This window comes from Ochlerotatus camptorhynchus, unplaced genomic scaffold, assembly GCF_037179485.1.
Source record: "Ochlerotatus camptorhynchus isolate MF236.1 unplaced genomic scaffold, CSIRO-AGI_Acam_v1.1 ptg000274l, whole genome shotgun sequence".
In the NCBI taxonomy this organism is placed as follows: domain Eukaryota; kingdom Metazoa; phylum Arthropoda; class Insecta; order Diptera; family Culicidae; genus Ochlerotatus; species Ochlerotatus camptorhynchus.
Genome location: NW_027040763.1, coordinates 1,474,567 through 1,493,704, shown reverse-complemented (window position 1 = coordinate 1,493,704; position 19,138 = coordinate 1,474,567). Strand labels below are relative to the sequence as shown.

Here is a 19,138-nt window from a genome sequence, read left to right as displayed (position 1 = left end):
TTTTGCTTTTTAGTCGTCCCGAAGGTGGATTCGAACTCAGGATTATTGCTATTTTGCCATTAGGAAAGAGAGATGCCTTCCGTTTGTAGGAGTGAATTTGATTTAATATTAGTTGTCATTTTGCATTCGATTAGAATCGAATTTCACGTGCACCACCCACTAGATGGGAATGCAGCATAAAACTCCCTCCTATGCTATCTGCCTTCGTCAACGATCATACCATGTTGAAAACACCGGTTCTCGTCCGATCACCGAAGTTAAGCAACATTGGGCGCGATTAGTACTTAGATGGGTGACCGCTTGGGAACGTCGCGTGTCGTTGGCCTTTTTGCTTTTTAGTCGTCCCGAAGGTGGATTCGAACTCAGGATTATTGCTATTTTGCCATTAGAGATAGTGAATTTGATGTCATTTTGCATTCTCTTAGCAGATATTAGCCCCATTCGATTAGAATCGAATTTCACGTGCACCACCCACTTGATGGGAATGCAGCATAAAACTCCCTCCTATGCTGTCTGCCTTCGTCAACGATCATACCATGTTGAAAACACCGGTTCTCGTCCGATCACCGAAGTTAAGCAACATTGGGCGCGATTAGTACTTAGATGGGTGACCGCTTGGGAACGTCGCGTGTCGTTGGCCTTTTTGCTTTTTAGTCGTCCTGAAGGTGGATTCGAACTCAGGATTATTGCTATTTTGCCATTAGAGATAGTGAATTTGATTTCATATTAGTTGTCATTTTGCATTCTCTTAGCAGATATTAGCCCCATTCGATTAGAATCGAATTTCACGTGCACCACCCACTTGATGGGAATGCAGCATAAAACTCCCTCCTATGCTGCCTGCCTTCGTCAACGATCATACCATGTTGAAAACACCGGTTCTCGTCCGATCACCGAAGTTAAGCAACATTGGGCGCGATTAGTACTTAGATGGGTGACCGCTTGGGAACGTCGCGTGTCGTTGGCCTTTTTGCTTTTTAGTCGTCCCGAAGGTGGATTCGAACTCAGGATTATTGCTATTTTGCCATTAGGAAAGAGAGATGCCTTCCGTTTGTACGAGTGAATTTGATTTCATATTAGTTGTCATTTTGTATTCGATTAGAATCGAATTTCACGTGCACCACCCACTAGATGGGAATGCAGCATAAAACTCCCTCCTATGCTGTCTGCCTTCGTCAACGATCATACCATGTTGAAAACACCGGTTCTCGTCCGATCACCGAAGTTAAGCAACATTGGGCGCGATTAGTACTTAGATGGGTGACCGCTTGGGAACGTCGCGTGTCGTTGGCCTTTTTGCTTTTTAGTCGTCCCGAAGGTGGATTCGAACTCAGGATTATTGCTATTTTGCCATTAGGAAAGAGAGATGCCTTCCGTTTGTAGGAGTGAATTTGATTTAATATTAGTTGTCATTTTGCATTCGATTAGAATCGAATTTCACGTGCACCACCCACTAGATGGGAATGCAGCATAAAACTCCCTCCTATGCTGTCCGCCTTCGTCAACGATCATACCATGTTGAAAACACCGGTTCTCGTCCGATCACCGAAGTTAAGCAACATTGGGCGCGATTAGTACTTAGATGGGTGACCGCTTGGGAACGTCGCGTGTCGTTGGCCTTTTTGCTTTTTAGTCGTCCCGAAGGTGGATTCGAACTCAGGATTATTGCTATTTTGCCATTAGGAAAGAGAGATGCCTTCCGTTTGTAGGAGTGAATTTGATTTAATATTAGTTGTCATTTTGCATTCGATTAGAATCGAATTTCACGTGCACCACCCACTAGATGGGAATGCAGCATAAAACTCCCTCCTATGCTGTCTGCCTTCGTCAACGATCATACCATGTTGAAAACACCGGTTCTCGTCCGATCACCGAAGTTAAGCAACATTGGGCGCGATTAGTACTTAGATGGGTGACCGCTTGGGAACGTCGCGTGTCGTTGGCCTTTTTGCTTTTTAGTCGTCCTGAAGGTGGATTCGAACTCAGGATTATTGCTATTTTGCCATTAGAGATAGTGAATTTGATTTCATATTAGTTGTCATTTTGCATTCTCTTAGCAGATATTAGCCCCATTCGATTAGAATCGAATTTCACGTGCACCACCCACTAGATGGGAATGCAGCATAAAACTCCCTCCTATGCTGTCCGCCTTCGTCAACGATCATACCATGTTGAAAACACCGGTTCTCGTCCGATCACCGAAGTTAAGCAACATTGGGCGCGATTAGTACTTAGATGGGTGACCGCTTGGGAACGTCGCGTGTCGTTGGCCTTTTTGCTTTTTAGTCGTCCCGAAGGTGGATTCGAACTCAGGATTATTGCTATTTTGCCATTAGGAAAGAGAGATGCCTTCCGTTTGTAGGAGTGAATTTGATTTAATATTAGTTGTCATTTTGCATTCGATTAGAATCGAATTTCACGTGCACCACCCACTAGATGGGAATGCAGCATAAAACTCCCTCCTATGCTGTCCGCCTTCGTCAACGATCATACCATGTTGAAAACACCGGTTCTCGTCCGATCACCGAAGTTAAGCAACATTGGGCGCGATTAGTACTTAGATGGGTGACCGCTTGGGAACGTCGCGTGTCGTTGGCCTTTTTGCTTTTTAGTCGTCCCGAAGGTGGATTCGAACTCAGGATTATTGCTATTTTGCCATTAGGAAAGAGAGATGCCTTCCGTTTGTAGGAGTGAATTTGATTTAATATTAGTTGTCATTTTGCATTCGATTAGAATCGAATTTCACGTGCACCACCCACTAGATGGGAATGCAGCATAAAACTCCCTCCTATGCTGTCCGCCTTCGTCAACGATCATACCATGTTGAAAACACCGGTTCTCGTCCGATCACCGAAGTTAAGCAACATTGGGCGCGATTAGTACTTAGATGGGTGACCGCTTGGGAACGTCGCGTGTCGTTGGCCTTTTTGCTTTTTAGTCGTCCCGAAGGTGGATTCGAACTCAGGATTATTGCTATTTTGCCATTAGGAAAGAGAGATGCCTTCCGTTTGTAGGAGTGAATTTGATTTAATATTAGTTGTCATTTTGCATTCGATTAGAATCGAATTTCACGTGCACCACCCACTAGATGGGAATGCAGCATAAAACTCCCTCCTATGCTGTCCGCCTTCGTCAACGATCATACCATGTTGAAAACACCGGTTCTCGTCCGATCACCGAAGTTAAGCAACATTGGGCGCGATTAGTACTTAGATGGGTGACCGCTTGGGAACGTCGCGTGTCGTTGGCCTTTTTGCTTTTTAGTCGTCCCGAAGGTGGATTCGAACTCAGGATTATTGCTATTTTGCCATTAGGAAAGAGAGATGCCTTCCGTTTGTAGGAGTGAATTTGATTTAATATTAGTTGTCATTTTGCATTCGATTAGAATCGAATTTCACGTGCACCACCCACTAGATGGGAATGCAGCATAAAACTCCCTCCTATGCTGTCCGCCTTCGTCAACGATCATACCATGTTGAAAACACCGGTTCTCGTCCGATCACCGAAGTTAAGCAACATTGGGCGCGATTAGTACTTAGATGGGTGACCGCTTGGGAACGTCGCGTGTCGTTGGCCTTTTTGCTTTTTAGTCGTCCCGAAGGTGGATTCGAACTCAGGATTATTGCTATTTTGCCATTAGGAAAGAGAGATGCCTTCCGTTTGTAGGAGTGAATTTGATTTAATATTAGTTGTCATTTTGCATTCGATTAGAATCGAATTTCACGTGCACCACCCACTAGATGGGAATGCAGCATAAAACTCCCTCCTATGCTGTCCGCCTTCGTCAACGATCATACCATGTTGAAAACACCGGTTCTCGTCCGATCACCGAAGTTAAGCAACATTGGGCGCGATTAGTACTTAGATGGGTGACCGCTTGGGAACGTCGCGTGTCGTTGGCCTTTTTGCTTTTTAGTCGTCCCGAAGGTGGATTCGAACTCAGGATTATTGCTATTTTGCCATTAGGAAAGAGAGATGCCTTCCGTTTGTAGGAGTGAATTTGATTTAATATTAGTTGTCATTTTGCATTCGATTAGAATCGAATTTCACGTGCACCACCCACTAGATGGGAATGCAGCATAAAACTCCCTCCTATGCTATCTGCCTTCGTCAACGATCATACCATGTTGAAAACACCGGTTCTCGTCCGATCACCGAAGTTAAGCAACATTGGGCGCGATTAGTACTTAGATGGGTGACCGCTTGGGAACGTCGCGTGTCGTTGGCCTTTTTGCTTTTTAGTCGTCCCGAAGGTGGATTCGAACTCAGGATTATTGCTATTTTGCCATTAGAGATAGTGAATTTGATGTCATTTTGCATTCTCTTAGCAGATATTAGCCCCATTCGATTAGAATCGAATTTCACGTGCACCACCCACTTGATGGGAATGCAGCATAAAACTCCCTCCTATGCTGTCTGCCTTCGTCAACGATCATACCATGTTGAAAACACCGGTTCTCGTCCGATCACCGAAGTTAAGCAACATTGGGCGCGATTAGTACTTAGATGGGTGACCGCTTGGGAACGTCGCGTGTCGTTGGCCTTTTTGCTTTTTAGTCGTCCTGAAGGTGGATTCGAACTCAGGATTATTGCTATTTTGCCATTAGAGATAGTGAATTTGATTTCATATTAGTTGTCATTTTGCATTCTCTTAGCAGATATTAGCCCCATTCGATTAGAATCGAATTTCACGTGCACCACCCACTTGATGGGAATGCAGCATAAAACTCCCTCCTATGCTGTCTGCCTTCGTCAACGATCATACCATGTTGAAAACACCGGTTCTCGTCCGATCACCGAAGTTAAGCAACATTGGGCGCGATTAGTACTTAGATGGGTGACCGCTTGGGAACGTCGCGTGTCGTTGGCCTTTTTGCTTTTTAGTCGTCCCGAAGGTGGATTCGAACTCAGGATTATTGCTATTTTGCCATTAGAGATAGTGAATTTGATGTCATTTTGCATTCTCTTAGAAGATATTAGCCCCATTCGATTAGAATCGAATTTCACGTGCACCACCCACTTGATGGGAATGCAGCATAAATCTCCCTCCTATGCTGTCCGCCTTCGTCAACGATCATACCATGTTGAAAACACCGGTTCTCGTCCGATCACCGAAGTTAAGCAACATTGGGCGCGATTAGTACTTAGATGGGTGACCGCTTGGGAACGTCGCGTGTCGTTGGCCTTTTTGCTTTTTAGTCGTCCCGAAGGTGGATTCGAACTCAGGATTATTGCTATTTTGCCATTAGGAAAGAGAGATGCCTTCCGTTTGTACGAGTGAATTTGATTTCATATTAGTTGTCATTTTGTATTCGATTAGAATCGAATTTCACGTGCACCACCCACTAGATGGGAATGCAGCATAAAACTCCCTCCTATGCTGTCTGCCTTCTTCAACGATCATACCATGTTGAAAACACCGGTTCTCGTCCGATCACCGAAGTTAAGCAACATTGGGCGCGATTAGTACTTAGATGGGTGACCGCTTGGGAACGTCGCGTGTCGTTGGCCTTTTTGCTTTTTAGTCGTCCCGAAGGTGGATTCGAACTCAGGATTATTGCTATTTTGCCATTAGGAAAGAGAGATGCCTTCCGTTTGTAGGAGTGAATTTGATTTAATATTAGTTGTCATTTTGCATTCGATTAGAATCGAATTTCACGTGCACCACCCACTAGATGGGAATGCAGCATAAAACTCCCTCCTATGCTGTCTGCCTTCTTCAACGATCATACCATGTTGAAAACACCGGTTCTCGTCCGATCACCGAAGTTAAGCAACATTGGGCGCGATTAGTACTTAGATGGGTGACCGCTTGGGAACGTCGCGTGTCGTTGGCCTTTTTGCTTTTTAGTCGTCCCGAAGGTGGATTCGAACTCAGGATTATTGCTATTTTGCCATTAGAGATAGTGAATTTGATTTCATATTAGTTGTCATTTTGCATTCTCTTAGCAGATATTAGCCCCATTCGATTAGAATCGAATTTCACGTGCACCACCCACTAGATGGGAATGCAGCATAAAACTCCCTCCTATGCTATCTGCCTTCGTCAACGATCATACCATGTTGAAAACACCGGTTCTCGTCCGATCACCGAAGTTAAGCAACATTGGGCGCGATTAGTACTTAGATGGGTGACCGCTTGGGAACGTCGCGTGTCGTTGGCCTTTTTGCTTTTTAGTCGTCCCGAAGGTGGATTCGAACTCAGGATTATTGCTATTTTGCCATTAGAGATAGTGAATTTGATTTCATATTAGTTGTCATTTTGCATTCTCTTAGCAGATATTAGCCCCATTCGATTAGAATCGAATTTCACGTGCACCACCCACTTGATGGGAATGCAGCATAAAACTCCCTCCTATGCTGCCTGCCTTCGTCAACGATCATACCATGTTGAAAACACCGGTTCTCGTCCGATCACCGAAGTTAAGCAACATTGGGCGCGATTAGTACTTAGATGGGTGACCGCTTGGGAACGTCGCGTGTCGTTGGCCTTTTTGCTTTTTAGTCGTCCCGAAGGTGGATTCGAACTCAGGATTATTGCTATTTTGCCATTAGGAAAGAGAGATGCCTTCCGTTTGTAGGAGTGAATTTGATTTCATATTAGTTGTCATTTTGTATTCGATTAGAATCGAATTTCACGTGCACCACCCACTAGATGGGAATGCAGCATAAAACTCCCTCCTATGCTGTCTGCCTTCTTCAACGATCATACCATGTTGAAAACACCGGTTCTCGTCCGATCACCGAAGTTAAGCAACATTGGGCGCGATTAGTACTTAGATGGGTGACCGCTTGGGAACGTCGCGTGTCGTTGGCCTTTTTGCTTTTTAGTCGTCCCGAAGGTGGATTCGAACTCAGGATTATTGCTATTTTGCCATTAGAGATAGTGAATTTGATTTCATATTAGTTGTCATTTTGCATTCTCTTAGCAGATATTAGCCCCATTCGATTAGAATCGAATTTCACGTGCACCACCCACTAGATGGGAATGCAGCATAAAAGTCTCTCCTATGCTGTCCGCCTTCGTCAACGATCATACCATGTTGAAAACACCGGTTCTCGTCCGATCACCGAAGTTAAGCAACATTGGGCGCGATTAGTACTTAGATGGGTGACCGCTTGGGAACGTCGCGTGTCGTTGGCCTTTTTGCTTTTTAGTCGTCCCGAAGGTGGATTCGAACTCAGGATTATTGCTATTTTGCCATTAGGAAAGAGAGATGCCTTCCGTTTGTAGGAGTGAATTTGATTTCATATTAGTTGTCATTTTGCATTCGATTAGAATCGAATTTCACGTGCACCACCCACTAGATGGGAATGCAGCATAAAACTCCCTCCTATGCTATCTGCCTTCGTCAACGATCATACCATGTTGAAAACACCGGTTCTCGTCCGATCACCGAAGTTAAGCAACATTGGGCGCGATTAGTACTTAGATGGGTGACCGCTTGGGAACGTCGCGTGTCGTTGGCCTTTTTGCTTTTTAGTCGTCCCGAAGGTGGATTCGAACTCAGGATTATTGCTATTTTGCCATTAGAGATAGTGAATTTGATGTCATTTTGCATTCTCTTAGAAGATATTAGCCCCATTCGATTAGAATCGAATTTCACGTGCACCACCCACTAGATGGGAATGCAGCATAAAACTCCCTCCTATGCTGTCTGCCTTCGTCAACGATCATACCATGTTGAAAACACCGGTTCTCGTCCGATCACCGAAGTTAAGCAACATTGGGCGCGATTAGTACTTAGATGGGTGACCGCTTGGGAACGTCGCGTGTCGTTGGCCTTTTTGCTTTTTAGTCGTCCCGAAGGTGGATTCGAACTCAGGATTATTGCTATTTTGCCATTAGGAAAGAGAGATGCCTTCCGTTTGTAGGAGTGAATTTGATTTAATATTAGTTGTCATTTTGCATTCGATTAGAATCGAATTTCACGTGCACCACCCACTAGATGGGAATGCAGCATAAAACTCCCTCCTATGCTGTCTGCCTTCGTCAACGATCATACCATGTTGAAAACACCGGTTCTCGTCCGATCACCGAAGTTAAGCAACATTGGGCGCGATTAGTACTTAGATGGGTGACCGCTTGGGAACGTCGCGTGTCGTTGGCCTTTTTGCTTTTTAGTCGTCCCGAAGGTGGATTCGAACTCAGGATTATTGCTATTTTGCCATTAGAGATAGTGAATTTGATGTCATTTTGCATTCTCTTAGAAGATATTAGCCCCATTCGATTAGAATCGAATTTCACGTGCACCACCCACTAGATGGGAATGCAGCATAAAACTCCCTCCTATGCTGTCTGCCTTCGTCAACGATCATACCATGTTGAAAACACCGGTTCTCGTCCGATCACCGAAGTTAAGCAACATTGGGCGCGATTAGTACTTAGATGGGTGACCGCTTGGGAACGTCGCGTGTCGTTGGCCTTTTTGCTTTTTAGTCGTCCCGAAGGTGGATTCGAACTCAGGATTATTGCTATTTTGCCATTAGGAAAGAGAGATGCCTTCCGTTTGTAGGAGTGAATTTGATTTAATATTAGTTGTCATTTTGCATTCGATTAGAATCGAATTTCACGTGCACCACCCACTAGATGGGAATGCAGCATAAAACTCCCTCCTATGCTGTCTGCCTTCGTCAACGATCATACCATGTTGAAAACACCGGTTCTCGTCCGATCACCGAAGTTAAGCAACATTGGGCGCGATTAGTACTTAGATGGGTGACCGCTTGGGAACGTCGCGTGTCGTTGGCCTTTTTGCTTTTTAGTCGTCCCGAAGGTGGATTCGAACTCAGGATTATTGCTATTTTGCCATTAGAGATAGTGAATTTGATGTCATTTTGCATTCTCTTAGAAGATATTAGCCCCATTCGATTAGAATCGAATTTCACGTGCACCACCCACTAGATGGGAATGCAGCATAAAACTCCCTCCTATGCTGTCTGCCTTCGTCAACGATCATACCATGTTGAAAACACCGGTTCTCGTCCGATCACCGAAGTTAAGCAACATTGGGCGCGATTAGTACTTAGATGGGTGACCGCTTGGGAACGTCGCGTGTCGTTGGCCTTTTTGCTTTTTAGTCGTCCCGAAGGTGGATTCGAACTCAGGATTATTGCTATTTTGCCATTAGGAAAGAGAGATGCCTTCCGTTTGTAGGAGTGAATTTGATTTAATATTAGTTGTCATTTTGCATTCGATTAGAATCGAATTTCACGTGCACCACCCACTAGATGGGAATGCAGCATAAAACTCCCTCCTATGCTGTCTGCCTTCGTCAACGATCATACCATGTTGAAAACACCGGTTCTCGTCCGATCACCGAAGTTAAGCAACATTGGGCGCGATTAGTACTTAGATGGGTGACCGCTTGGGAACGTCGCGTGTCGTTGGCCTTTTTGCTTTTTAGTCGTCCCGAAGGTGGATTCGAACTCAGGATTATTGCTATTTTGCCATTAGAGATAGTGAATTTGATGTCATTTTGCATTCTCTTAGAAGATATTAGCCCCATTCGATTAGAATCGAATTTCACGTGCACCACCCACTAGATGGGAATGCAGCATAAAACTCCCTCCTATGCTGTCCGCCTTCGTCAACGATCATACCATGTTGAAAACACCGGTTCTCGTCCGATCACCGAAGTTAAGCAACATTGGGCGCGATTAGTACTTAGATGGGTGACCGCTTGGGAACGTCGCGTGTCGTTGGCCTTTTTGCTTTTTAGTCGTCCCGAAGGTGGATTCGAACTCAGGATTATTGCTATTTTGCCATTAGAGATAGTGAATTTGATTTCATATTAGTTGTCATTTTGCATTCTCTTAGCAGATATTAGCCCCATTCGATTAGAATCGAATTTCACGTGCACCACCCACTTGATGGGAATGCAGCATAAAACTCCCTCCTATGCTGTCTGCCTTCTTCAACGATCATACCATGTTGAAAACACCGGTTCTCGTCCGATCACCGAAGTTAAGCAACATTGGGCGCGATTAGTACTTAGATGGGTGACCGCTTGGGAACGTCGCGTGTCGTTGGCCTTTTTGCTTTTTAGTCGTCCCGAAGGTGGATTCGAACTCAGGATTATTGCTATTTTGCCATTAGGAAAGAGAGATGCCTTCCGTTTGTAGGAGTGAATTTGATTTAATATTAGTTGTCATTTTGCATTCGATTAGAATCGAATTTCACGTGCACCACCCACTAGATGGGAATGCAGCATAAAACTCCCTCCTATGCTATCTGCCTTCGTCAACGATCATACCATGTTGAAAACACCGGTTCTCGTCCGATCACCGAAGTTAAGCAACATTGGGCGCGATTAGTACTTAGATGGGTGACCGCTTGGGAACGTCGCGGTCGTTGGCCTTTTTGCTTTTTAGTCGTCCCGAAGGTGGATTCGAACTCAGGATTATTGCTATTTTGCCATTAGAGATAGTGAATTTGATGTCATTTTGCATTCTCTTAGAAGATATTAGCCCCATTCGATTAGAATCGAATTTCACGTGCACCACCCACTAGATGGGAATGCAGCATAAAACTCCCTCCTATGCTGTCCGCCTTCGTCAACGATCATACCATGTTGAAAACACCGGTTCTCGTCCGATCACCGAAGTTAAGCAACATTGGGCGCGATTAGTACTTAGATGGGTGACCGCTTGGGAACGTCGCGTGTCGTTGGCCTTTTTGCTTTTTAGTCGTCCCGAAGGTGGATTCGAACTCAGGATTATTGCTATTTTGCCATTAGGAAAGAGAGATGCCTTCCGTTTGTACGAGTGAATTTGATTTCATATTAGTTGTCATTTTGCATTCGATTAGAATCGAATTTCACGTGCACCACCCACTAGATGGGAATGCAGCATAAAACTCCCTCCTATGCTGTCTGCCTTTGTCAACGATCATACCATGTTGAAAACACCGGTTCTCGTCCGATCACCGAAGTTAAGCAACATTGGGCGCGATTAGTACTTAGATGGGTGACCGCTTGGGAACGTCGCGTGTCGTTGGCCTTTTTGCTTTTTAGTCGTCCCGAAGGTGGATTCGAACTCAGGATTATTGCTATTTTGCCATTAGAGATAGTGAATTTGATTTCATATTAGTTGTCATTTTGCATTCTCTTAGCAGATATTAGCCCCATTCGATTAGAATCGAATTTCACGTGCACCACCCACTTGATGGGAATGCAGCATAAAACTCCCTCCTATGCTGTCTGCCTTCTTCAACGATCATACCATGTTGAAAACACCGGTTCTCGTCCGATCACCGAAGTTAAGCAACATTGGGCGCGATTAGTACTTAGATGGGTGACCGCTTGGGAACGTCGCGTGTCGTTGGCCTTTTTGCTTTTTAGTCGTCCCGAAGGTGGATTCGAACTCAGGATTATTGCTATTTTGCCATTAGGAAAGAGAGATGCCTTCCGTTTGTAGGAGTGAATTTGATTTCATATTAGTTGTCATTTTGCATTCGATTAGAATCGAATTTCACGTGCACCACCCACTAGATGGGAATGCAGCATAAAACTCCCTCCTATGCTGTCTGCCTTTGTCAACGATCATACCATGTTGAAAACACCGGTTCTCGTCCGATCACCGAAGTTAAGCAACATTGGGCGCGATTAGTACTTAGATGGGTGACCGCTTGGGAACGTCGCGTGTCGTTGGCCTTTTTGCTTTTTAGTCGTCCCGAAGGTGGATTCGAACTCAGGATTATTGCTATTTTGCCATTAGAGATAGTGAATTTGATGTCATTTTGCATTCTCTTAGAAGATATTAGCCCCATTCGATTAGAATCGAATTTCACGTGCACCACCCACTAGATGGGAATGCAGCATAAAACTCCCTCCTATGCTGTCCGCCTTCGTCAACGATCATACCATGTTGAAAACACCGGTTCTCGTCCGATCACCGAAGTTAAGCAACATTGGGCGCGATTAGTACTTAGATGGGTGACCGCTTGGGAACGTCGCGTGTCGTTGGCCTTTTTGCTTTTTAGTCGTCCCGAAGGTGGATTCGAACTCAGGATTATTGCTATTTTGCCATTAGAGATAGTGAATTTGATGTCATTTTGCATTCTCTTAGAAGATATTAGCCCCATTCGATTAGAATCGAATTTCACGTGCACCACCCACTAGATGGGAATGCAGCATAAAACTCCCTCCTATGCTGTCTGCCTTCGTCAACGATCATACCATGTTGAAAACACCGGTTCTCGTCCGATCACCGAAGTTAAGCAACATTGGGCGCGATTAGTACTTAGATGGGTGACCGCTTGGGAACGTCGCGTGTCGTTGGCCTTTTTGCTTTTTAGTCGTCCCGAAGGTGGATTCGAACTCAGGATTATTGCTATTTTGCCATTAGGAAAGAGAGATGCCTTCCGTTTGTACGAGTGAATTTGATTTCATATTAGTTGTCATTTTGCATTCGATTAGAATCGAATTTCACGTGCACCACCCACTAGATGGGAATGCAGCATAAAACTCCCTCCTATGCTGTCTGCCTTCGTCAACGATCATACCATGTTGAAAACACCGGTTCTCGTCCGATCACCGAAGTTAAGCAACATTGGGCGCGATTAGTACTTAGATGGGTGACCGCTTGGGAACGTCGCGTGTCGTTGGCCTTTTTGCTTTTTAGTCGTCCCGAAGGTGGATTCGAACTCAGGATTATTGCTATTTTGCCATTAGAGATAGTGAATTTGATGTCATTTTGCATTCTCTTAGAAGATATTAGCCCCATTCGATTAGAATCGAATTTCACGTGCACCACCCACTAGATGGGAATGCAGCATAAAACTCCCTCCTATGCTGTCTGCCTTCGTCAACGATCATACCATGTTGAAAACACCGGTTCTCGTCCGATCACCGAAGTTAAGCAACATTGGGCGCGATTAGTACTTAGATGGGTGACCGCTTGGGAACGTCGCGTGTCGTTGGCCTTTTTGCTTTTTAGTCGTCCCGAAGGTGGATTCGAACTCAGGATTATTGCTATTTTGCCATTAGAGATAGTGAATTTGATGTCATTTTGCATTCTCTTAGCAGATATTAGCCCCATTCGATTAGAATCGAATTTCACGTGCACCACCCACTAGAGGGGAATGCAGCATAAAACTCCCTCCTATGCTGTCTGCCTTCGTCAACGATCATACCATGTTGAAAACACCGGTTCTCGTCCGATCACCGAAGTTAAGCAACATTGGGCGCGATTAGTACTTAGATGGGTGACCGCTTGGGAACGTCGCGTGTCGTTGGCCTTTTTGCTTTTTAGTCGTCCCGAAGGTGGATTCGAACTCAGGATTATTGCTATTTTGCCATTAGAGATAGTGAATTTGATGTCATTTTGCATTCTCGTAGAAGATATTAGCCCCATTCGATTAGAATCGAATTTCACGTGCACCACCCACTAGATGGGAATGCAGCATAAAACTCCCTCCTATGCTGTCTGCCTTCGTCAACGATCATACCATGTTGAAAACACCGGTTCTCGTCCGATCACCGAAGTTAAGCAACATTGGGCGCGATTAGTACTTAGATGGGTGACCGCTTGGGAACGTCGCGTGTCGTTGGCCTTTTTGCTTTTTAGTCGTCCCGAAGGTGGATTCGAACTCAGGATTATTGCTATTTTGCCATTAGAGATAGTGAATTTGATGTCATTTTGCATTCTCTTAGCAGATATTAGCCCCATTCGATTAGAATCGAATTTCACGTGCACCACCCACTAGAGGGGAATGCAGCATAAAACTCCCTCCTATGCTGTCTGCCTTCGTCAACGATCATACCATGTTGAAAACACCGGTTCTCGTCCGATCACCGAAGTTAAGCAACATTGGGCGCGATTAGTACTTAGATGGGTGACCGCTTGGGAACGTCGCGTGTCGTTGGCCTTTTTGCTTTTTAGTCGTCCCGAAGGTGGATTCGAACTCAGGATTATTGCTATTTTGCCATTAGGAAAGAGAGATGCCTTCCGTTTGTAGGAGTGAATTTGATTTAATATTAGTTGTCATTTTGCATTCGATTAGAATCGAATTTCACGTGCACCACCCACTAGATGGGAATGCAGCATAAAACTCCCTCCTATGCTGTCTGCCTTCGTCAACGATCATACCATGTTGAAAACACCGGTTCTCGTCCGATCACCGAAGTTAAGCAACATTGGGCGCGATTAGTACTTAGATGGGTGACCGCTTGGGAACGTCGCGTGTCGTTGGCCTTTTTGCTTTTTAGTCGTCCCGAAGGTGGATTCGAACTCAGGATTATTGCTATTTTGCCATTAGAGATAGTGAATTTGATGTCATTTTGCATTCTCTTAGAAGATATTAGCCCCATTCGATTAGAATCGAATTTCACGTGCACCACCCACTAGATGGGAATGCAGCATAAAACTCCCTCCTATGCTGCCTGCCTTCGTCAACGATCATACCATGTTGAAAACACCGGTTCTCGTCCGATCACCGAAGTTAAGCAACATTGGGCGCGATTAGTACTTAGATGGGTGACCGCTTGGGAACGTCGCGTGTCGTTGGCCTTTTTGCTTTTTAGTCGTCCTGAAGGTGGATTCGAACTCAGGATTATTGCTATTTTGCCATTAGAGATAGTGAATTTGATTTCATATTAGTTGTCATTTTGCATTCTCTTAGCAGATATTAGCCCCATTCGATTAGAATCGAATTTCACGTGCACCACCCACTTGATGGGAATGCAGCATAAAACTCCCTCCTATGCTGCCTGCCTTCGTCAACGATCATACCATGTTGAAAACACCGGTTCTCGTCCGATCACCGAAGTTAAGCAACATTGGGCGCGATTAGTACTTAGATGGGTGACCGCTTGGGAACGTCGCGTGTCGTTGGCCTTTTTGCTTTTTAGTCGTCCTGAAGGTGGATTCGAACTCAGGATTATTGCTATTTTGCCATTAGAGATAGTGAATTTGATTTCATATTAGTTGTCATTTTGCATTCTCTTAGCAGATATTAGCCCCATTCGATTAGAATCGAATTTCACGTGCACCACCCACTAGATGGGAATGCAGCATAAAACTCCCTCCTATGCTATCTGCCTTCGTCAACGATCATACCATGTTGAAAACACCGGTTCTCGTCCGATCACCGAAGTTAAGCAACATTGGGCGCGATTAGTACTTAGATGGGTGACCGCTTGGGAACGTCGCGTGTCCGTTGGCCTTTTTGCTTTTTAGTCGTCCCGAAGGTGGATTCGAACTCAGGATTATTGCTATTTTGCCATTAGAGATAGTGAATTTGATGTCATTTTGCATTCTCTTAGAAGATATTAGCCCCATTCGATTAGAATCGAATTTCACGTGCACCACCCACTTGATGGGAATGCAGCATAAATCTCCCTCCTATGCTGTCCGCCTTCGTCAACGATCATACCATGTTGAAAACACCGGTTCTCGTCCGATCACCGAAGTTAAGCAACATTGGGCGCGATTAGTACTTAGATGGGTGACCGCTTGGGAACGTCGCGTGTCGTTGGCCTTTTTGCTTTTTAGTCGTCCCGAAGGTGGATTCGAACTCAGGATTATTGCTATTTTGCAATTAGAGATAGTGAATTTGATTTCATATTAGTTGTCATTTTGCATTCTCTTAGCAGATATTAGCCCCATTCGATTAGAATCGAATTTCACGTGCACCACCCACTTGATGGGAATGCAGCATAAAACTCCCTCCTATGCTGTCTGCCTTCGTCAACGATCATACCATGTTGAAAACACCGGTTCTCGTCCGATCACCGAAGTTAAGCAACATTGGGCGCGATTAGTACTTAGATGGGTGACCGCTTGGGAACGTCGCGTGTCGTTGGCCTTTTTGCTTTTTAGTCGTCCCGAAGGTGGATTCGAACTCAGGATTATTGCTATTTTGCCATTAGGAAAGAGAGATGCCTTCCGTTTGTACGAGTGAATTTGATTTCATATTAGTTGTCATTTTGTATTCGATTAGAATCGAATTTCACGTGCACCACCCACTAGATGGGAATGCAGCATAAAACTCCCTCCTATGCTGTCCGCCTTCGTCAACGATCATACCATGTTGAAAACACCGGTTCTCGTCCGATCACCGAAGTTAAGCAACATTGGGCGCGATTAGTACTTAGATGGGTGACCGCTTGGGAACGTCGCGTGTCGTTGGCCTTTTTGCTTTTTAGTCGTCCCGAAGGTGGATTCGAACTCAGGATTATTGCTATTTTGCCATTAGAGATAGTGAATTTGATTTCATATTAGTTGTCATTTTGCATTCTCTTAGCAGATATTAGCCCCATTCGATTAGAATCGAATTTCACGTGCACCACCCACTTGATGGGAATGCAGCATAAAACTCCCTCCTATGCTGCCTGCCTTCGTCAACGATCATACCATGTTGAAAACACCGGTTCTCGTCCGATCACCGAAGTTAAGCAACATTGGGCGCGATTAGTACTTAGATGGGTGACCGCTTGGGAACGTCGCGTGTCGTTGGCCTTTTTGCTTTTTAGTCGTCCCGAAGGTGGATTCGAACTCAGGATTATTGCTATTTTGCCATTAGAGATAGTGAATTTGATTTCATATTAGTTGTCATTTTGCATTCTCTTAGCAGATATTAGCCCCATTCGATTAGAATCGAATTTCACGTGCACCACCCACTTGATGGGAATGCAGCATAAAACTCCCTCCTATGCTGCCTGCCTTCGTCAACGATCATACCATGTTGAAAACACCGGTTCTCGTCCGATCACCGAAGTTAAGCAACATTGGGCGCGATTAGTACTTAGATGGGTGACCGCTTGGGAACGTCGCGTGTCGTTGGCCTTTTTGCTTTTTAGTCGTCCCGAAGGTGGATTCGAACTCAGGATTATTGCTATTTTGCCATTAGAGATAGTGAATTTGATTTCATATTAGTTGTCATTTTGCATTCTCTTAGCAGATATTAGCCCCATTCGATTAGAATCGAATTTCACGTGCACCACCCACTAGATGGGAATGCAGCATAAAACTCTCTCCTATGCTGTCCGCCTTCGTCAACGATCATACCATGTTGAAAACACCGGTTCTCGTCCGATCACCGAAGTTAAGCAACATTGGGCGCGATTAGTACTTAGATGGGTGACCGCTTGGGAACGTCGCGTGTCGTTGGCCTTTTTGCTTTTTAGTCGTCCCGAAGGTGGATTCGAACTCAGGATTATTGCTATTTTGCCATTAGGAAAGAGAGATGCCTTCCGTTTGTAGGAGTGAATTTGATTTCATATTAGTTGTCATTTTGCATTCGATTAGAATCGAATTTCACGTGCACCACCCACTAGATGGGAATGCAGCATAAAACTCCCTCCTATGCTATCTGCCTTCGTCAACGATCATACCATGTTGAAAACACCGGTTCTCGTCCGATCACCGAAGTTAAGCAACATTGGGCGCGATTAGTACTTAGATGGGTGACCGCTTGGGAACGTCGCGTGTCGTTGGCCTTTTTGCTTTTTAGTCGTCCCGAAGGTGGATTCGAACTCAGGATTATTGCTATTTTGCCATTAGAGATAGTGAATTTGATGTCATTTTGCATTCTCTTAGAAGATATTAGCCCCATTCGATTAGAATCGAATTTCACGTGCACCACCCACTAGATGGGAATGCAGCATAAAACTCCCTCCTATGCTGTCTGCCTTCGTCAACGATCATACCATGTTGAAAACACCGGTTCTCGTCCGATCACCGAAGTTAAGCAACATTGGGCGCGATTAGTACTTAGATGGGTGACCGCTTGGGAACGTCGCGTGTCGTTGGCCTTTTTGCTTTTTAGTCGTCCCGAAGGTGGATTCGAACTCAGGATTATTGCTATTTTGCCATTAGGAAAGAGAGATGCCTTCCGTTTGTAGGAGTGAATTTGATTTAATATTAGTTGTCATTTTGCATTCGATTAGAATCGAATTTCACGTGCACCACCCACTAGATGGGAATGCAGCATAAAACTCCCTCCTATGCTGTCTGCCTTCGTCAACGATCATACCATGTTGAAAACACCGGTTCTCGTCCGATCACCGAAGTTAAGCAACATTGGGCGCGATTAGTACTTAGATGGGTGACCGCTTGGGAACGTCGCGTGTCGTTGGCCTTTTTGCTTTTTAGTCGTCCCGAAGGTGGATTCGAACTCAGGATTATTGCTATTTTGCCATTAGAGATAGTGAATTTGATGTCATTTTGCATTCTCTTAGAAGATATTAGCCCCATTCGATTAGAATCGAATTTCACGTGCACCACCCACTAGATGGGAATGCAGCATAAAACTCCCTCCTATGCTGTCCGCCTTCGTCAACGATCATACCATGTTGAAAACACCGGTTCTCGTCCGATCACCGAAGTTAAGCAACATTGGGCGCGATTAGTACTTAGATGGGTGACCGCTTGGGAACGTCGCGTGTCGTTGGCCTTTTTGCTTTTTAGTCGTCCCGAAGGTGGATTCGAACTCAGGATTATTGCTATTTTGCCATTAGAGATAGTGAATTTGATTTCATATTAGTTGTCATTTTGCATTCTCTTAGCAGATATTAGCCCCATTCGATTAGAATCGAATTTCACGTGCACCACCCACTTGATGGGAATGCAGCATAAAACTCCCTCCTATGCTGCCTGCCTTCGTCAACGATCATACCATGTTGAAAACACCGGTTCTCGTCCGATCACCGAAGTTAAGCAACATTGGGCGCGATTAGTACTTAGATGGGTGACCGCTTGGGAACGTCGCGTGTCGTTGGCCTTTTTGCTTTTTAGTCGTCCCGAAGGTGGATTCGAACTCAGGATTATTGCTATTTTGCAATTAGAGATAGTGAATTTGATTTCATATTAGTTGTCATTTTGCATTCTCTTAGCAGATATTAGCCCCATTCGATTAGAATCGAATTTCACGTGCACCACCCACTTGATGGGAATGCAGCATAAAACTCCCTCCTATGCTGTCTGCCTTCGTCAACGATCATACCATGTTGAAAACACCGGTTCTCGTCCGATCACCGAAGTTAAGCAACATTGGGCGCGATTAGTACTTAGATGGGTGACCGCTTGGGAACGTCGCGTGTCGTTGGCCTTTTTGCTTTTTAGTCGTCCCGAAGGTGGATTCGAACTCAGGATTATTGCTATTTTGCAATTAGAGATAGTGAATTTGATTTCATAT

The 19,138-nt window shown here is 44.8% G+C and overlaps 59 non-coding genes across 59 annotated transcripts; all 59 read left to right on the top strand.

Annotated features, from left to right (window-relative positions):
- Positions 1-206: 206 nt before the first annotated feature.
- Positions 207-325, top strand: LOC135706029 (5S ribosomal RNA). Its single transcript, XR_010518004.1, has one exon. It is a non-coding gene; the product is annotated as a 5S ribosomal RNA (ribosomal RNA).
- Positions 326-521: 196 nt separating this feature from the next.
- On the top strand, positions 522-640 carry LOC135706028 (5S ribosomal RNA). The gene has a single exon (XR_010518003.1). It is a non-coding gene; the product is annotated as a 5S ribosomal RNA (ribosomal RNA).
- Positions 641-848: 208 nt separating this feature from the next.
- LOC135706027 (5S ribosomal RNA) lies at positions 849-967 on the top strand. Its single transcript, XR_010518002.1, has one exon. It is a non-coding gene; the product is annotated as a 5S ribosomal RNA (ribosomal RNA).
- A 207-nt stretch (positions 968-1,174) lies between these two features.
- Positions 1,175-1,293, top strand: LOC135706026 (5S ribosomal RNA). The gene has a single exon (XR_010518001.1). It is a non-coding gene; the product is annotated as a 5S ribosomal RNA (ribosomal RNA).
- A 207-nt stretch (positions 1,294-1,500) lies between these two features.
- LOC135706025 (5S ribosomal RNA) lies at positions 1,501-1,619 on the top strand. Its single transcript, XR_010518000.1, has one exon. It is a non-coding gene; the product is annotated as a 5S ribosomal RNA (ribosomal RNA).
- A 207-nt stretch (positions 1,620-1,826) lies between these two features.
- On the top strand, positions 1,827-1,945 carry LOC135706024 (5S ribosomal RNA). Its single transcript, XR_010517999.1, has one exon. It is a non-coding gene; the product is annotated as a 5S ribosomal RNA (ribosomal RNA).
- Positions 1,946-2,153: 208 nt separating this feature from the next.
- LOC135706023 (5S ribosomal RNA) lies at positions 2,154-2,272 on the top strand. The gene has a single exon (XR_010517998.1). It is a non-coding gene; the product is annotated as a 5S ribosomal RNA (ribosomal RNA).
- Positions 2,273-2,479: 207 nt separating this feature from the next.
- On the top strand, positions 2,480-2,598 carry LOC135706020 (5S ribosomal RNA). Its single transcript, XR_010517996.1, has one exon. It is a non-coding gene; the product is annotated as a 5S ribosomal RNA (ribosomal RNA).
- A 207-nt stretch (positions 2,599-2,805) lies between these two features.
- Positions 2,806-2,924, top strand: LOC135706019 (5S ribosomal RNA). The gene has a single exon (XR_010517995.1). It is a non-coding gene; the product is annotated as a 5S ribosomal RNA (ribosomal RNA).
- Positions 2,925-3,131: 207 nt separating this feature from the next.
- Positions 3,132-3,250, top strand: LOC135706018 (5S ribosomal RNA). Its single transcript, XR_010517994.1, has one exon. It is a non-coding gene; the product is annotated as a 5S ribosomal RNA (ribosomal RNA).
- Positions 3,251-3,457: 207 nt separating this feature from the next.
- LOC135706017 (5S ribosomal RNA) lies at positions 3,458-3,576 on the top strand. Its single transcript, XR_010517993.1, has one exon. It is a non-coding gene; the product is annotated as a 5S ribosomal RNA (ribosomal RNA).
- Positions 3,577-3,783: 207 nt separating this feature from the next.
- On the top strand, positions 3,784-3,902 carry LOC135706016 (5S ribosomal RNA). The gene has a single exon (XR_010517992.1). It is a non-coding gene; the product is annotated as a 5S ribosomal RNA (ribosomal RNA).
- Positions 3,903-4,109: 207 nt separating this feature from the next.
- On the top strand, positions 4,110-4,228 carry LOC135706014 (5S ribosomal RNA). The gene has a single exon (XR_010517990.1). It is a non-coding gene; the product is annotated as a 5S ribosomal RNA (ribosomal RNA).
- A 196-nt stretch (positions 4,229-4,424) lies between these two features.
- Positions 4,425-4,543, top strand: LOC135706013 (5S ribosomal RNA). The gene has a single exon (XR_010517989.1). It is a non-coding gene; the product is annotated as a 5S ribosomal RNA (ribosomal RNA).
- A 208-nt stretch (positions 4,544-4,751) lies between these two features.
- LOC135706012 (5S ribosomal RNA) lies at positions 4,752-4,870 on the top strand. Its single transcript, XR_010517988.1, has one exon. It is a non-coding gene; the product is annotated as a 5S ribosomal RNA (ribosomal RNA).
- A 196-nt stretch (positions 4,871-5,066) lies between these two features.
- On the top strand, positions 5,067-5,185 carry LOC135706011 (5S ribosomal RNA). Its single transcript, XR_010517987.1, has one exon. It is a non-coding gene; the product is annotated as a 5S ribosomal RNA (ribosomal RNA).
- A 207-nt stretch (positions 5,186-5,392) lies between these two features.
- LOC135706145 (5S ribosomal RNA) lies at positions 5,393-5,511 on the top strand. The gene has a single exon (XR_010518114.1). It is a non-coding gene; the product is annotated as a 5S ribosomal RNA (ribosomal RNA).
- A 207-nt stretch (positions 5,512-5,718) lies between these two features.
- LOC135706144 (5S ribosomal RNA) lies at positions 5,719-5,837 on the top strand. Its single transcript, XR_010518113.1, has one exon. It is a non-coding gene; the product is annotated as a 5S ribosomal RNA (ribosomal RNA).
- A 208-nt stretch (positions 5,838-6,045) lies between these two features.
- LOC135706010 (5S ribosomal RNA) lies at positions 6,046-6,164 on the top strand. The gene has a single exon (XR_010517986.1). It is a non-coding gene; the product is annotated as a 5S ribosomal RNA (ribosomal RNA).
- Positions 6,165-6,372: 208 nt separating this feature from the next.
- LOC135706008 (5S ribosomal RNA) lies at positions 6,373-6,491 on the top strand. Its single transcript, XR_010517984.1, has one exon. It is a non-coding gene; the product is annotated as a 5S ribosomal RNA (ribosomal RNA).
- Positions 6,492-6,698: 207 nt separating this feature from the next.
- LOC135706143 (5S ribosomal RNA) lies at positions 6,699-6,817 on the top strand. Its single transcript, XR_010518112.1, has one exon. It is a non-coding gene; the product is annotated as a 5S ribosomal RNA (ribosomal RNA).
- A 208-nt stretch (positions 6,818-7,025) lies between these two features.
- Positions 7,026-7,144, top strand: LOC135706007 (5S ribosomal RNA). Its single transcript, XR_010517983.1, has one exon. It is a non-coding gene; the product is annotated as a 5S ribosomal RNA (ribosomal RNA).
- Positions 7,145-7,351: 207 nt separating this feature from the next.
- LOC135706006 (5S ribosomal RNA) lies at positions 7,352-7,470 on the top strand. The gene has a single exon (XR_010517982.1). It is a non-coding gene; the product is annotated as a 5S ribosomal RNA (ribosomal RNA).
- A 196-nt stretch (positions 7,471-7,666) lies between these two features.
- On the top strand, positions 7,667-7,785 carry LOC135706004 (5S ribosomal RNA). Its single transcript, XR_010517981.1, has one exon. It is a non-coding gene; the product is annotated as a 5S ribosomal RNA (ribosomal RNA).
- Positions 7,786-7,992: 207 nt separating this feature from the next.
- On the top strand, positions 7,993-8,111 carry LOC135706003 (5S ribosomal RNA). The gene has a single exon (XR_010517980.1). It is a non-coding gene; the product is annotated as a 5S ribosomal RNA (ribosomal RNA).
- A 196-nt stretch (positions 8,112-8,307) lies between these two features.
- Positions 8,308-8,426, top strand: LOC135706002 (5S ribosomal RNA). The gene has a single exon (XR_010517979.1). It is a non-coding gene; the product is annotated as a 5S ribosomal RNA (ribosomal RNA).
- Positions 8,427-8,633: 207 nt separating this feature from the next.
- Positions 8,634-8,752, top strand: LOC135706001 (5S ribosomal RNA). Its single transcript, XR_010517978.1, has one exon. It is a non-coding gene; the product is annotated as a 5S ribosomal RNA (ribosomal RNA).
- A 196-nt stretch (positions 8,753-8,948) lies between these two features.
- On the top strand, positions 8,949-9,067 carry LOC135706000 (5S ribosomal RNA). The gene has a single exon (XR_010517977.1). It is a non-coding gene; the product is annotated as a 5S ribosomal RNA (ribosomal RNA).
- A 207-nt stretch (positions 9,068-9,274) lies between these two features.
- On the top strand, positions 9,275-9,393 carry LOC135705999 (5S ribosomal RNA). Its single transcript, XR_010517976.1, has one exon. It is a non-coding gene; the product is annotated as a 5S ribosomal RNA (ribosomal RNA).
- A 196-nt stretch (positions 9,394-9,589) lies between these two features.
- LOC135705998 (5S ribosomal RNA) lies at positions 9,590-9,708 on the top strand. Its single transcript, XR_010517975.1, has one exon. It is a non-coding gene; the product is annotated as a 5S ribosomal RNA (ribosomal RNA).
- Positions 9,709-9,916: 208 nt separating this feature from the next.
- LOC135706142 (5S ribosomal RNA) lies at positions 9,917-10,035 on the top strand. Its single transcript, XR_010518111.1, has one exon. It is a non-coding gene; the product is annotated as a 5S ribosomal RNA (ribosomal RNA).
- A 207-nt stretch (positions 10,036-10,242) lies between these two features.
- Positions 10,243-10,360, top strand: LOC135706155 (5S ribosomal RNA). Its single transcript, XR_010518123.1, has one exon. It is a non-coding gene; the product is annotated as a 5S ribosomal RNA (ribosomal RNA).
- A 196-nt stretch (positions 10,361-10,556) lies between these two features.
- LOC135705996 (5S ribosomal RNA) lies at positions 10,557-10,675 on the top strand. The gene has a single exon (XR_010517973.1). It is a non-coding gene; the product is annotated as a 5S ribosomal RNA (ribosomal RNA).
- A 207-nt stretch (positions 10,676-10,882) lies between these two features.
- LOC135705995 (5S ribosomal RNA) lies at positions 10,883-11,001 on the top strand. The gene has a single exon (XR_010517972.1). It is a non-coding gene; the product is annotated as a 5S ribosomal RNA (ribosomal RNA).
- A 208-nt stretch (positions 11,002-11,209) lies between these two features.
- On the top strand, positions 11,210-11,328 carry LOC135706141 (5S ribosomal RNA). The gene has a single exon (XR_010518110.1). It is a non-coding gene; the product is annotated as a 5S ribosomal RNA (ribosomal RNA).
- A 207-nt stretch (positions 11,329-11,535) lies between these two features.
- LOC135705994 (5S ribosomal RNA) lies at positions 11,536-11,654 on the top strand. The gene has a single exon (XR_010517971.1). It is a non-coding gene; the product is annotated as a 5S ribosomal RNA (ribosomal RNA).
- A 196-nt stretch (positions 11,655-11,850) lies between these two features.
- Positions 11,851-11,969, top strand: LOC135705993 (5S ribosomal RNA). Its single transcript, XR_010517970.1, has one exon. It is a non-coding gene; the product is annotated as a 5S ribosomal RNA (ribosomal RNA).
- A 196-nt stretch (positions 11,970-12,165) lies between these two features.
- Positions 12,166-12,284, top strand: LOC135705992 (5S ribosomal RNA). Its single transcript, XR_010517969.1, has one exon. It is a non-coding gene; the product is annotated as a 5S ribosomal RNA (ribosomal RNA).
- Positions 12,285-12,491: 207 nt separating this feature from the next.
- Positions 12,492-12,610, top strand: LOC135705991 (5S ribosomal RNA). Its single transcript, XR_010517968.1, has one exon. It is a non-coding gene; the product is annotated as a 5S ribosomal RNA (ribosomal RNA).
- A 196-nt stretch (positions 12,611-12,806) lies between these two features.
- LOC135705990 (5S ribosomal RNA) lies at positions 12,807-12,925 on the top strand. The gene has a single exon (XR_010517967.1). It is a non-coding gene; the product is annotated as a 5S ribosomal RNA (ribosomal RNA).
- Positions 12,926-13,121: 196 nt separating this feature from the next.
- LOC135705988 (5S ribosomal RNA) lies at positions 13,122-13,240 on the top strand. Its single transcript, XR_010517966.1, has one exon. It is a non-coding gene; the product is annotated as a 5S ribosomal RNA (ribosomal RNA).
- A 196-nt stretch (positions 13,241-13,436) lies between these two features.
- On the top strand, positions 13,437-13,555 carry LOC135705987 (5S ribosomal RNA). The gene has a single exon (XR_010517965.1). It is a non-coding gene; the product is annotated as a 5S ribosomal RNA (ribosomal RNA).
- Positions 13,556-13,751: 196 nt separating this feature from the next.
- Positions 13,752-13,870, top strand: LOC135705986 (5S ribosomal RNA). The gene has a single exon (XR_010517964.1). It is a non-coding gene; the product is annotated as a 5S ribosomal RNA (ribosomal RNA).
- A 207-nt stretch (positions 13,871-14,077) lies between these two features.
- Positions 14,078-14,196, top strand: LOC135705984 (5S ribosomal RNA). Its single transcript, XR_010517962.1, has one exon. It is a non-coding gene; the product is annotated as a 5S ribosomal RNA (ribosomal RNA).
- A 196-nt stretch (positions 14,197-14,392) lies between these two features.
- LOC135705983 (5S ribosomal RNA) lies at positions 14,393-14,511 on the top strand. Its single transcript, XR_010517961.1, has one exon. It is a non-coding gene; the product is annotated as a 5S ribosomal RNA (ribosomal RNA).
- A 208-nt stretch (positions 14,512-14,719) lies between these two features.
- Positions 14,720-14,838, top strand: LOC135705982 (5S ribosomal RNA). Its single transcript, XR_010517960.1, has one exon. It is a non-coding gene; the product is annotated as a 5S ribosomal RNA (ribosomal RNA).
- Positions 14,839-15,046: 208 nt separating this feature from the next.
- Positions 15,047-15,166, top strand: LOC135706153 (5S ribosomal RNA). Its single transcript, XR_010518121.1, has one exon. It is a non-coding gene; the product is annotated as a 5S ribosomal RNA (ribosomal RNA).
- A 196-nt stretch (positions 15,167-15,362) lies between these two features.
- Positions 15,363-15,481, top strand: LOC135705981 (5S ribosomal RNA). Its single transcript, XR_010517959.1, has one exon. It is a non-coding gene; the product is annotated as a 5S ribosomal RNA (ribosomal RNA).
- Positions 15,482-15,689: 208 nt separating this feature from the next.
- Positions 15,690-15,808, top strand: LOC135705980 (5S ribosomal RNA). The gene has a single exon (XR_010517958.1). It is a non-coding gene; the product is annotated as a 5S ribosomal RNA (ribosomal RNA).
- Positions 15,809-16,015: 207 nt separating this feature from the next.
- On the top strand, positions 16,016-16,134 carry LOC135705979 (5S ribosomal RNA). The gene has a single exon (XR_010517957.1). It is a non-coding gene; the product is annotated as a 5S ribosomal RNA (ribosomal RNA).
- A 208-nt stretch (positions 16,135-16,342) lies between these two features.
- On the top strand, positions 16,343-16,461 carry LOC135705978 (5S ribosomal RNA). The gene has a single exon (XR_010517956.1). It is a non-coding gene; the product is annotated as a 5S ribosomal RNA (ribosomal RNA).
- Positions 16,462-16,669: 208 nt separating this feature from the next.
- LOC135705977 (5S ribosomal RNA) lies at positions 16,670-16,788 on the top strand. The gene has a single exon (XR_010517955.1). It is a non-coding gene; the product is annotated as a 5S ribosomal RNA (ribosomal RNA).
- Positions 16,789-16,996: 208 nt separating this feature from the next.
- Positions 16,997-17,115, top strand: LOC135705976 (5S ribosomal RNA). Its single transcript, XR_010517954.1, has one exon. It is a non-coding gene; the product is annotated as a 5S ribosomal RNA (ribosomal RNA).
- Positions 17,116-17,322: 207 nt separating this feature from the next.
- Positions 17,323-17,441, top strand: LOC135705975 (5S ribosomal RNA). The gene has a single exon (XR_010517953.1). It is a non-coding gene; the product is annotated as a 5S ribosomal RNA (ribosomal RNA).
- Positions 17,442-17,637: 196 nt separating this feature from the next.
- LOC135705972 (5S ribosomal RNA) lies at positions 17,638-17,756 on the top strand. The gene has a single exon (XR_010517951.1). It is a non-coding gene; the product is annotated as a 5S ribosomal RNA (ribosomal RNA).
- Positions 17,757-17,963: 207 nt separating this feature from the next.
- Positions 17,964-18,082, top strand: LOC135705971 (5S ribosomal RNA). The gene has a single exon (XR_010517950.1). It is a non-coding gene; the product is annotated as a 5S ribosomal RNA (ribosomal RNA).
- Positions 18,083-18,278: 196 nt separating this feature from the next.
- On the top strand, positions 18,279-18,397 carry LOC135705970 (5S ribosomal RNA). Its single transcript, XR_010517949.1, has one exon. It is a non-coding gene; the product is annotated as a 5S ribosomal RNA (ribosomal RNA).
- A 208-nt stretch (positions 18,398-18,605) lies between these two features.
- On the top strand, positions 18,606-18,724 carry LOC135705969 (5S ribosomal RNA). The gene has a single exon (XR_010517948.1). It is a non-coding gene; the product is annotated as a 5S ribosomal RNA (ribosomal RNA).
- Positions 18,725-18,932: 208 nt separating this feature from the next.
- Positions 18,933-19,051, top strand: LOC135705968 (5S ribosomal RNA). The gene has a single exon (XR_010517947.1). It is a non-coding gene; the product is annotated as a 5S ribosomal RNA (ribosomal RNA).
- Positions 19,052-19,138: the final 87 nt, after the last annotated feature.